Source organism: Schistocerca nitens, chromosome 3 (assembly GCF_023898315.1).
Source record: "Schistocerca nitens isolate TAMUIC-IGC-003100 chromosome 3, iqSchNite1.1, whole genome shotgun sequence".
In the NCBI taxonomy this organism is placed as follows: domain Eukaryota; kingdom Metazoa; phylum Arthropoda; class Insecta; order Orthoptera; family Acrididae; genus Schistocerca; species Schistocerca nitens.
The window spans coordinates 609,379,060-609,387,610 of record NC_064616.1 but is presented as its reverse complement, the minus strand read 5'-3'; the positions used below and the strand labels follow the sequence as shown (position 1 = coordinate 609,387,610).

Here is an 8,551-nt window from a genome sequence, read left to right as displayed (position 1 = left end):
TGCCTGTTTCTTGGGGAATTTGGCGGTGTAAGCTTTTATTACTGCCACATGCTGCGGGAATTGCAGCTATATTTTTCCAGTTTTGAAATGAGAGCAGTATATTATCATAAACACACGTATAATTGTAAAGACAAGTGAACAGTACAGAGACACTGACAGTGAGCGTATTGCAAGCTTCCGCTATCTGCCACCAGAAAGCGCTACGGGCTGGACACACGAGGCCAGCCGATTGGCATCTTGAATAGCTGTCCCTAGGGCACAAGCCCCTCCCCGGGCTTCTGCAGCGCTCCGTGCGGCGCGCAACGGAACTGGAATCCCGGCTGAGCTGGCGCAGCAGCTTCAGTTGCGTCCCAGCCGCCAACGCTTAAACAACGTTGGAACCGAATCAGTTTTGCAGGTGCGCCGCTCCAGGCTCCGCCCACCACCTGGTAGGAGGCGAGCAGTGCCGCGAAACGCTAGACCCATTATATGTTCTCCTCTTTTTGTTTTCGATCTTCCTTATTTCCCTTCTTCCCATCATTAGAATCATCATAAAGATAGCATACGGATTAAAAAAATAAATGTTCAGCAGCCTTTGTCGCTTTTATTTTTTTTTCCAGAATGGCATTTTATTTTTATAGTGAGACGAAATAACGTTTTCTCAGCTCATCTTTTAATGTAACCCTCGATTTAAATTTAATGCAAATTTCCGCACAAATAGAGAATCACCAATAACCCGTGTTTTTGACAACCACTGCTTTGTCATTGACTACGTGAATGTGGATAGTTCATTTCTCCTTTTTATCCAACGTATTCTTATGCACATATATTTTGAGTTCTGTATTATAGCTAATACTTTTTATCAGAATTCACATCCCGCACGAACTACCCCGTTTTGTTGACCTGCGGTTATGACACAAACTTCTTTTTATTAGGACCCCAGCTGTTCATTCTAATGTGCCAAGGAACATGGCACATACCGTGGCTCGTATGTTTCTTTTCAATATCAATAGCTTTCATCCTGTTATTCAGGCACCGGCCGATCATCTATCATGTGTAATCTCTGAATCGAAACAACCTGTTACCTTCTTTTTCTATTCTTTTACTTTTGGTGCGCGCGCATGTCTGACTGGCAAAGATCAATAAACAGCTGTGCTGCACAGAAACTTCGCGAATTGACATTCGACACTCGTCACATAATAACGGCCATCTTGATGCAGTCGCATATGTCTGAATGCAGAAGAAATAATCACGGACACGCATCGCTCACACATTACAGCGTATCTGTTTCTTTTTCGCATATATGAACTATCAACTATTTCCTTCGAACGTAAAAGAGCCACAGTGCTTTCAGCAGATATCTCAAGCGGTTTGCGACGATGGTAGTGGGTATGACAGATGAGATTAATGTGACACACATTACTTACTGTTTCGTAGTAATGTACGTGAATGTAAAAATTAAAGACTTTTTAAAGGGTCCCTGGTTTCTTCACTGATAAATCCTGACACGCGCAAGTTGTGCCAAAGTAGGAGCAGTGCAGTTGGCTGACAGTCTACTGCTGGAACCGCGCCAGGATCACGCATATGTTACGTGTTTTGGCGTTACCCCGGTCACCTGTTCTGTGTACTAGTACAAGAGAGCCAAAGTCGATTTCGTGTTTCGTTCTGAACGAAGTCATGTTTACGTGATTGGTACACTGTGGTACGTTTTTGAACAAATCTTGAGAAGAGAAGATGGGTTACCACACAAAAAATATACGGTGCTATGTAAAAAAGACGCATTGCCGTTCATAACTTCGTCACGAACAAAGATACAAGGCAGGAAACGATGCTGGTTAATGTCTCCCTGGTAATTAAACACATTTGCGTTATACATTCTTCTATGTTGTTTCCAGACAAAATGTTATCTTGGGTGGTAAAGATAAAGAGGATACCCTTTATGTAAATCACAATTCCGAGAAAAACACGTAGTGCTGAGAGAGAATACTTTCTGAAACGCTTTAGCTTCATTTAAACAGTGTCATCTGGTTAACATTCATTTGAATTCGTTATGGGTGAAAAAACTGCATAGCGGAAGGATCAGACCGAAAACTTCGAATTCGCGGTTCAGGTGTATTTCAAATCACCGCTGCACGATCATTCTAATAGGTAACGAAGGTTTTTGTTGATGTCAGCTAGTTTTTGGGTGAAGTTCAACTATATGAAATCAGTACCCAAGCCACTACTTTGTGCAGCTAGTTTAAACTTCTTAGCCCGGGGTAACAATTTCCTCTATTGATTCTACAGATCCAATTTTTGATATACACCTTCCCGTCTACGTTTGGATTCCAAGATTCGTTATTTGTGTGTACAGGTCGGGACTAAGCATGAGGCGGGCACAATTTCGAAAATTAAAATCCAGCAAGATTGGAGTGTTTCAACATAGACAAATGCGACTGCTCCTTCGAAGCCTTCTGGGAATAAACATAGAAACAGGTTACCGACGCGGAAATAACATGAAGCAGCCACCTTACGCACCAGAACAGCGCGATACAAACCCCGTGCATCCCTGCCTCGTGTTCTTCCAACAGTGGTGGCAGGATGCTTGTTTTATATCTACGTCCATAGTCCAGAAGCCACCACAAGGAATGCCGGAGGGTACTTCGAGTACAACAGTCATTTCTCATTTCCTTTTCGATTCCTGAGTGGTGCATAGGAAAAGACGGGCTGAAATTTATACAAATGGCTCTGAGCACTATGGAACTCAACTGCTGTGGTCATCAGTCCCCTAGAACTTAGAACTACTTAAACCTAACTAACCTAAGGACATCACACACACCCATGCCCGAGGCAGGATTCGAACCTGCGACCGTAGCAGCAGCGCGGCTCCGGACTGGAGCGCCTAGAACCGCACGGCCACCGCGGCCGGCGAAATTTATACAGTTTTCTCAGCACTGTCATTTCGCAAAATGTATGGGGGGGGGGGGGGGGGAAGCAATATGTTATGTTGCCCGATTCCGTGATGCACAATACCTCTCCTGTAGCGTCTGCCACAAGAGTCTGATGAAGATCTCCGTGACGCTCTTGCGCCTATGAAACAAACCCATGACGAAACGTGCTGCTCTTCTTTGGATCTCCTGGATCACTTTTATTAAACACACTTGGTAAGGGTCTCACACGATCGGCCCGTGCTCAAGAATCAGTGGAGCGATTATTTTGTAAGGTACTTCTTTTGCGGATTAACTGCGTTTACTTAAAATCCTTCCAAACAATTTCAGTCGAGCATCTCCTTTTCTTACAACTACACTCATGCTCATAAATTAAGGATAATTGCAGAATGTGGTGCCACACAACGTGGCACTACACAGAACTGGCGCTAATAGCATAGGCACATGGGGAACACACACGATACAGATCTGTAAGTCCACGGTATTGGTGATAAGGTGCTACAAAACGCCATCTCTCCTGCGCATGTACCCCGACATCAATATGAGATATGATCAACATGCACACGTACACAGGCCGCACAATGGGTTGGCATATTCTGGATCAAAAAAAATGGTTCAAATGGCTCTGAGCACTATGGGACTCAACTGCTGAGGTTATTAGTCCCCTAGAACTTAGAACTAGTTAAACCTAACTAACCTAAGGACATCACAAACATCCATGCCCGAGGCAGGATTCGAACCTGCGACCGTAGCGGTCCTGCGGTTCCAGACTGCAGCGCCTTTAACCGCACGGCCACTTCGGCCGGCGCATATTCTGGATCAAGTGGTCAAGAAGCTGCTGGGGTATAGCCTCCCAATCTTGCACCAGTGCCTGTCGGAGCTCTTGAAGTGTCCTAGGGGTTTGAAGTCGTGCAGCGATACGTCGACCGAGAGCATCCCAGACGTGCTCGATGGGGTTTAGGTCTGGAGAACAGGCAGGCCACTCCATTTGCCTGATATCTTCTGTTTCAAGGTATTCCTCCACAATGGCAGCTTGGTGGGGCCGTGTGTTATCATCCATCAGAAGGAAGGTGGGCCCCACTGCACCCCTGAAAAGGTCGACATACTGGTGCAAAATGACGTCCCGATACACCTGACCTATTACAGTTCCTCTGTCAAAGACATGCAGGGGTGTACGTGCACCAATCATAATCCTAAGCCACACCATCAAACCACGACCTCCAAACAGGTCCCTTTCAAGGACATTAGGGGACTGGTAACTGGTTCCTGATTCACTCCACATGAAAACCCGGCGCGAGTCACTGTTCAGACTATACCTGGACTCGTCCGTGAACATAAGCTGGGACCACTGTTCCAATGACCATGTGCTGTGTTATAGACACTAGGCTTTACGGGCTCTCCTGTCACCAGGGGTCAGTGGAATGCACCTTGCAGGTCTCTGGGCGAATAAACCATGTCTGTTCAGTCGCCTGCAGACTGTGTGTCTGGAGACAACTGTTCCAGTGGCTGCGGTAAGATTCCAAGCAAGGCTACCTGCAGTACTCCGTGGCCGTCTGCGGGCACTGATGGTGAGATATCGGTCTTCTGGTTTTGTACACTGTGGACGTCCTGTACTCTAGCGCCTGGACACGTTTCCTGTCTGCTGGAATCGTTGCCATAATCTTGAGATCACACTTTGTGGCACACGTAGCTACGACCTGCTCTGTTTGACCAGCCTCCAGTCGCCCTGGTATTCTACCCTTCATAACGTCAGCAGTATGTATTGTTTGAGCCATTTTCAACACACAGTCACCATTAGCGCGTATGTGGACTGCTGCCAACGCCACCATGCGACGACCGCAGATCAGATGCACCGCATGGTCATACCCCAAGGTGATTTGAACCCGCAAACCGCCCACCAGAGCGTTGTTTCTCCATGTATCAGCATTATCCTTAATTTATGAGCATGGGTGTAGTTTTGTGTAGTCGTTTTCCTTGAGCTGGCTCGGAGTGTGTACGCTTTGATACTTTACGTTTGCTACTGTTTTCACTGACTGATCGCAAGTAATGTAAATGAATATTTTCGGGTATTTCGTCCTATATAAAGGTAATACGTCGTATTTGTTTACGTTGAGGGTCAACTCGCAATAACTGCACAAAGCAGGTCTCCCAGTATTTCACCACAATTTTTCCATAGTTGCAACTTCCTTCTATACAAACGTGTCTTCCACGAATACCCTTGCGTTATTCTCAGAGTTACTTTTACATCTGACTTCTTTGCTTTGTTAAGAACTAAGCTATGGCCTTCAAAGGGAAGTTTCCAGTACGGTCCGAAGTAGTATTAAAATGGTTCAAATGGCTCTGAGCAAAAAATGGCTCTGAGCACTATGGGACTTGACTTCTGAGGTGCCCGGCCGGTGTGGCCGTGCGGTTCTAGACGCTTCAGTCTGGAACCGCGTGACCGCTACGGTCGCAGGTTCGAATCCTGCCTCGGGCATGGATGTGTGTGATGTCCTTAGGTTAGTTAGTTTTAAGTAGTTCTAACTTCTAGGGGACTGATGACCACAGATGTTCAGTCCCATAGTGCTCAGAGCCATTTGAACCATTTGAACTTCTGAGGTCATCAGTCCCCTAGAACCTAGAACTACTTAAACCTAACTGAGGACATCACACACATCCATGCCCGAGGCAGGATTCGAACCTGCGACCGTAGCGGTCGCGCGGTTCCAGACTGTAGCGCCTAGAACCAAACGGCCACTACGGCCGGCGGCTCTGAGCACTATGGGACTTAACATCTGAGGTCATCATTCCCGAGAACTTAGAACTGCTTAAAACTAACTAACCTAAGGACATCACACACATCCACGCCCGAGGCAGTATTCGAATCTGCGACCGTAGCGGTCGCGAAGTTCCAGACTGAAGCGCCTAGAACCGCTCGGCCACATCGGCCGGCGAAGTAGCATTAGATGAACAGCCAACAAGACAGATGTCACATTTTCAACTGTTACGTCGTGATATTAGCTACGAAAATTGAAACGACATCGCTAATAAATTACATCATTTTCAAACGATAAGTGGCACAATACACAGAACACTGGCTAACAATCCAAGGAAGGATGCAAAGCTGAACTTTTACAAAGAAATGCCTACACATATTGTAACATATGGAAGCGAATCATGGACATTAACTAAGCAAGATAAAAGAATAATGCAGTCGGCTGAAATGGAGTTCTCAGGGAAAGGTAAATAGTATATCCTCAGAGATCAAATACAAATACAAAACAGTATTATAAGCGACCTTAATGTGTACAGTACATCTACATCCATACTCCTGAAGCCACCTGACGGTGTGTGGCGGAGGGTACCTTGAGTACCTCTATCGGTTCTCCCTTCTATTCCAGTCTCATATTGTTCGTGGAAAGAAAGATTGTAGGTATGCCTCTGTGTGGGCTCTAATCTCTCTGATTTTATCCTGATGGTCTCTTCGCGAGATATACGTAGGAGGGAGCAATATACTGCTTGACTCCTCAGTGAAGGTATGTTCTCGAAACTTCAACAAAAGCCCGTACGAGCTACTGACCGTCTCTCTTGCAGAGTCTTCCACTGGAGTTTATCTGTCATCTCCGTAACGCTTACGCGATTACTAAATGATCCTGTAACGAAGCGCGCTGCTCTCCGTTGGATCTTCTCTAACTCTTCTATCAACCCTATCTGGTACGGATACCACACCGGTGACCAGTATTCAAGCAGTGGGCGAACAAGTGTGCTGTAACCTACTTCCTTTGTTTTCGGACTGCATTTCCTTAGGATTGTTCGAATGAATTTCAGTCTGGCGTCTGCTTTAACGACGATTAATTTTATATGGTCATTTCATTTTAAATAAACGAAAAAATAGACCATGGACGCATAAAATGGAAACAACATATCAATAGATTGGGGCAAGACAGATTAGTTAAAGAAGTAATCAATTATAAACCGACAGGGAAGAGAGATGGAAGACGATCGAGGAACAGATGGCTTCAGCGAAGACGAACAGGCTGTAATCCTACTCAGTGAACTGAAGAAGAAGAAGAACTAAGTTTTGAATTTTATCTGTTAGGAAAACATGAATCCAGTAAAGGAACCTGTTTCCATATCCTGTAAGGTCATAATCTATTCACTAACAGATAGAACAAAACCGTACAGAATGTGTTACGGGGGTAACCCTTACCGACAGCCATCTAGATTTGATGGACGAACAGAGCGAACAGTGTTTCACAAGATCAGTGTTTACAGAATCAAAAAAATAGTTCAAATGGCTCTGAGCACTATGGGACTTAACATCTGAGGTCATCAGTCCCCTAGAACTTAGAACTACTTAAACCTAACTAACCTAAGGACATCACACACATCCATGCCCGAGGCAGGAATCGAACCTGCGACCGTAGTGGTCTCGCGGTTCCAGACTGCAGCGCCTAGAACCGCACGGCCACTTTCTTTCTCCTCAGATAAAGTTTTTTAAAATGAAAAATTTGTATTTGCTGCTGTTTTGTAATGCTTTCTCTCTAGTCCACTGCAGTAGTAACTTTCTGCAGCAACAGGCGCCAGTACTGCAGCCCCATGTAAAATGTCAGACACCGATGTTCGTATTAGACAGCGATCTGTGATACAATTCTTGAACGCAGAAGGTGAAACGCCCACTCACATTCATGAAAGACTGAAAAATGTGTATGCTGACAGTGGATATCAGAACTGTTAGGCGACAGGTTCGACAGATTCCTCGGTGTAATGTCATCGATGTCATCGACTCGTTGAATGTTGTGTGGAGATGCTGCAGTCAGCGGCCTGCCGTTCTGCATTTCGTCAGCCAATGGTGTTTGCCTTCCAGCTTCGTTACAGTGATGAACCCCTCGTCCAACAGCGCTGACAGTGCAACAGTGGATATCAGCACTGTTTGAGGATGGATTCATCGCTGTACCGTCATCGATATCATCGACTCGCTGAATGTTGTGTGGAGACACTGCAGTCAGCAGCCTGCCGCTCCGCGTTTCTTCAGCCGACGGTGTTTGCCCTTCAGCTTCGTTACAGTGATGAACCTCGTCTAGCATTGCTGATAGTGCAACAGTAGATATCAGCACTGTTAGAGGATGGATTCATCGCTGTAACGTCATCGACTCGCTGAGTGTCACGTGCAATCACTGCAGACAGTGCCCTGCCGCTGCGTGTTTCGTCAGCCAACGGTGTTTGCCCTTCGGCTTCGTTTCGGCGACGGATCTCGGCTGACAGTGCGGATAGTGCAATGATGGATATCAGCATTGTTAGACGGTTGGTTCCTCGCTGTAACGACATCGCTGTCATCGAATCGCTGAATGTTGTGTGGAGTCCAGCGGCAGAGGCCGAGGTGAGTGGGTGCGCCTGGAGCGATAGCGGCAGCACCAGTTGTCTGTTACAGAGTAATTTAGTGTAGTTTGTGTTCTTTTTTTCACGTACTTCTGCTAAGAAGTCGACTGTATCTATTTATTTTACTGTGTAGACTAGTGTTTAGCAAATTATTCTAAGTTTTCGTCTTATCGTAAATCTTAGTTCATATCCTTGAGTGAGGCAGATTCGTCGAGTAACTTTCCGCCACCAGAAGCACCACGTCACCCGTCACGTGACTCAGTTTGAATCAGGTGACCGTTGACTAC

At 45.8% G+C, this 8,551-nt stretch overlaps 1 protein-coding gene across 3 annotated transcripts in view; it reads left to right on the top strand.

The window, feature by feature from the left end:
• The first annotated feature begins 268 nt into the window (after positions 1-268).
• Positions 269-8,551, top strand: part of LOC126248546 (lysosomal-associated transmembrane protein 4B-like) — a 169,662-nt gene continuing 161,379 nt past the window's right edge. For 2 of the 3 annotated variants that reach the window (XM_049949610.1, XM_049949608.1), the window contains exon 1: positions 352-428. The gene's annotated coding sequence lies outside the window, so the exon portion shown is untranslated. Of the gene's footprint in view, positions 429-8,551 lie in introns of all 3 variants that reach the window. The other variant, XM_049949609.1, reaches the window with a different exon arrangement.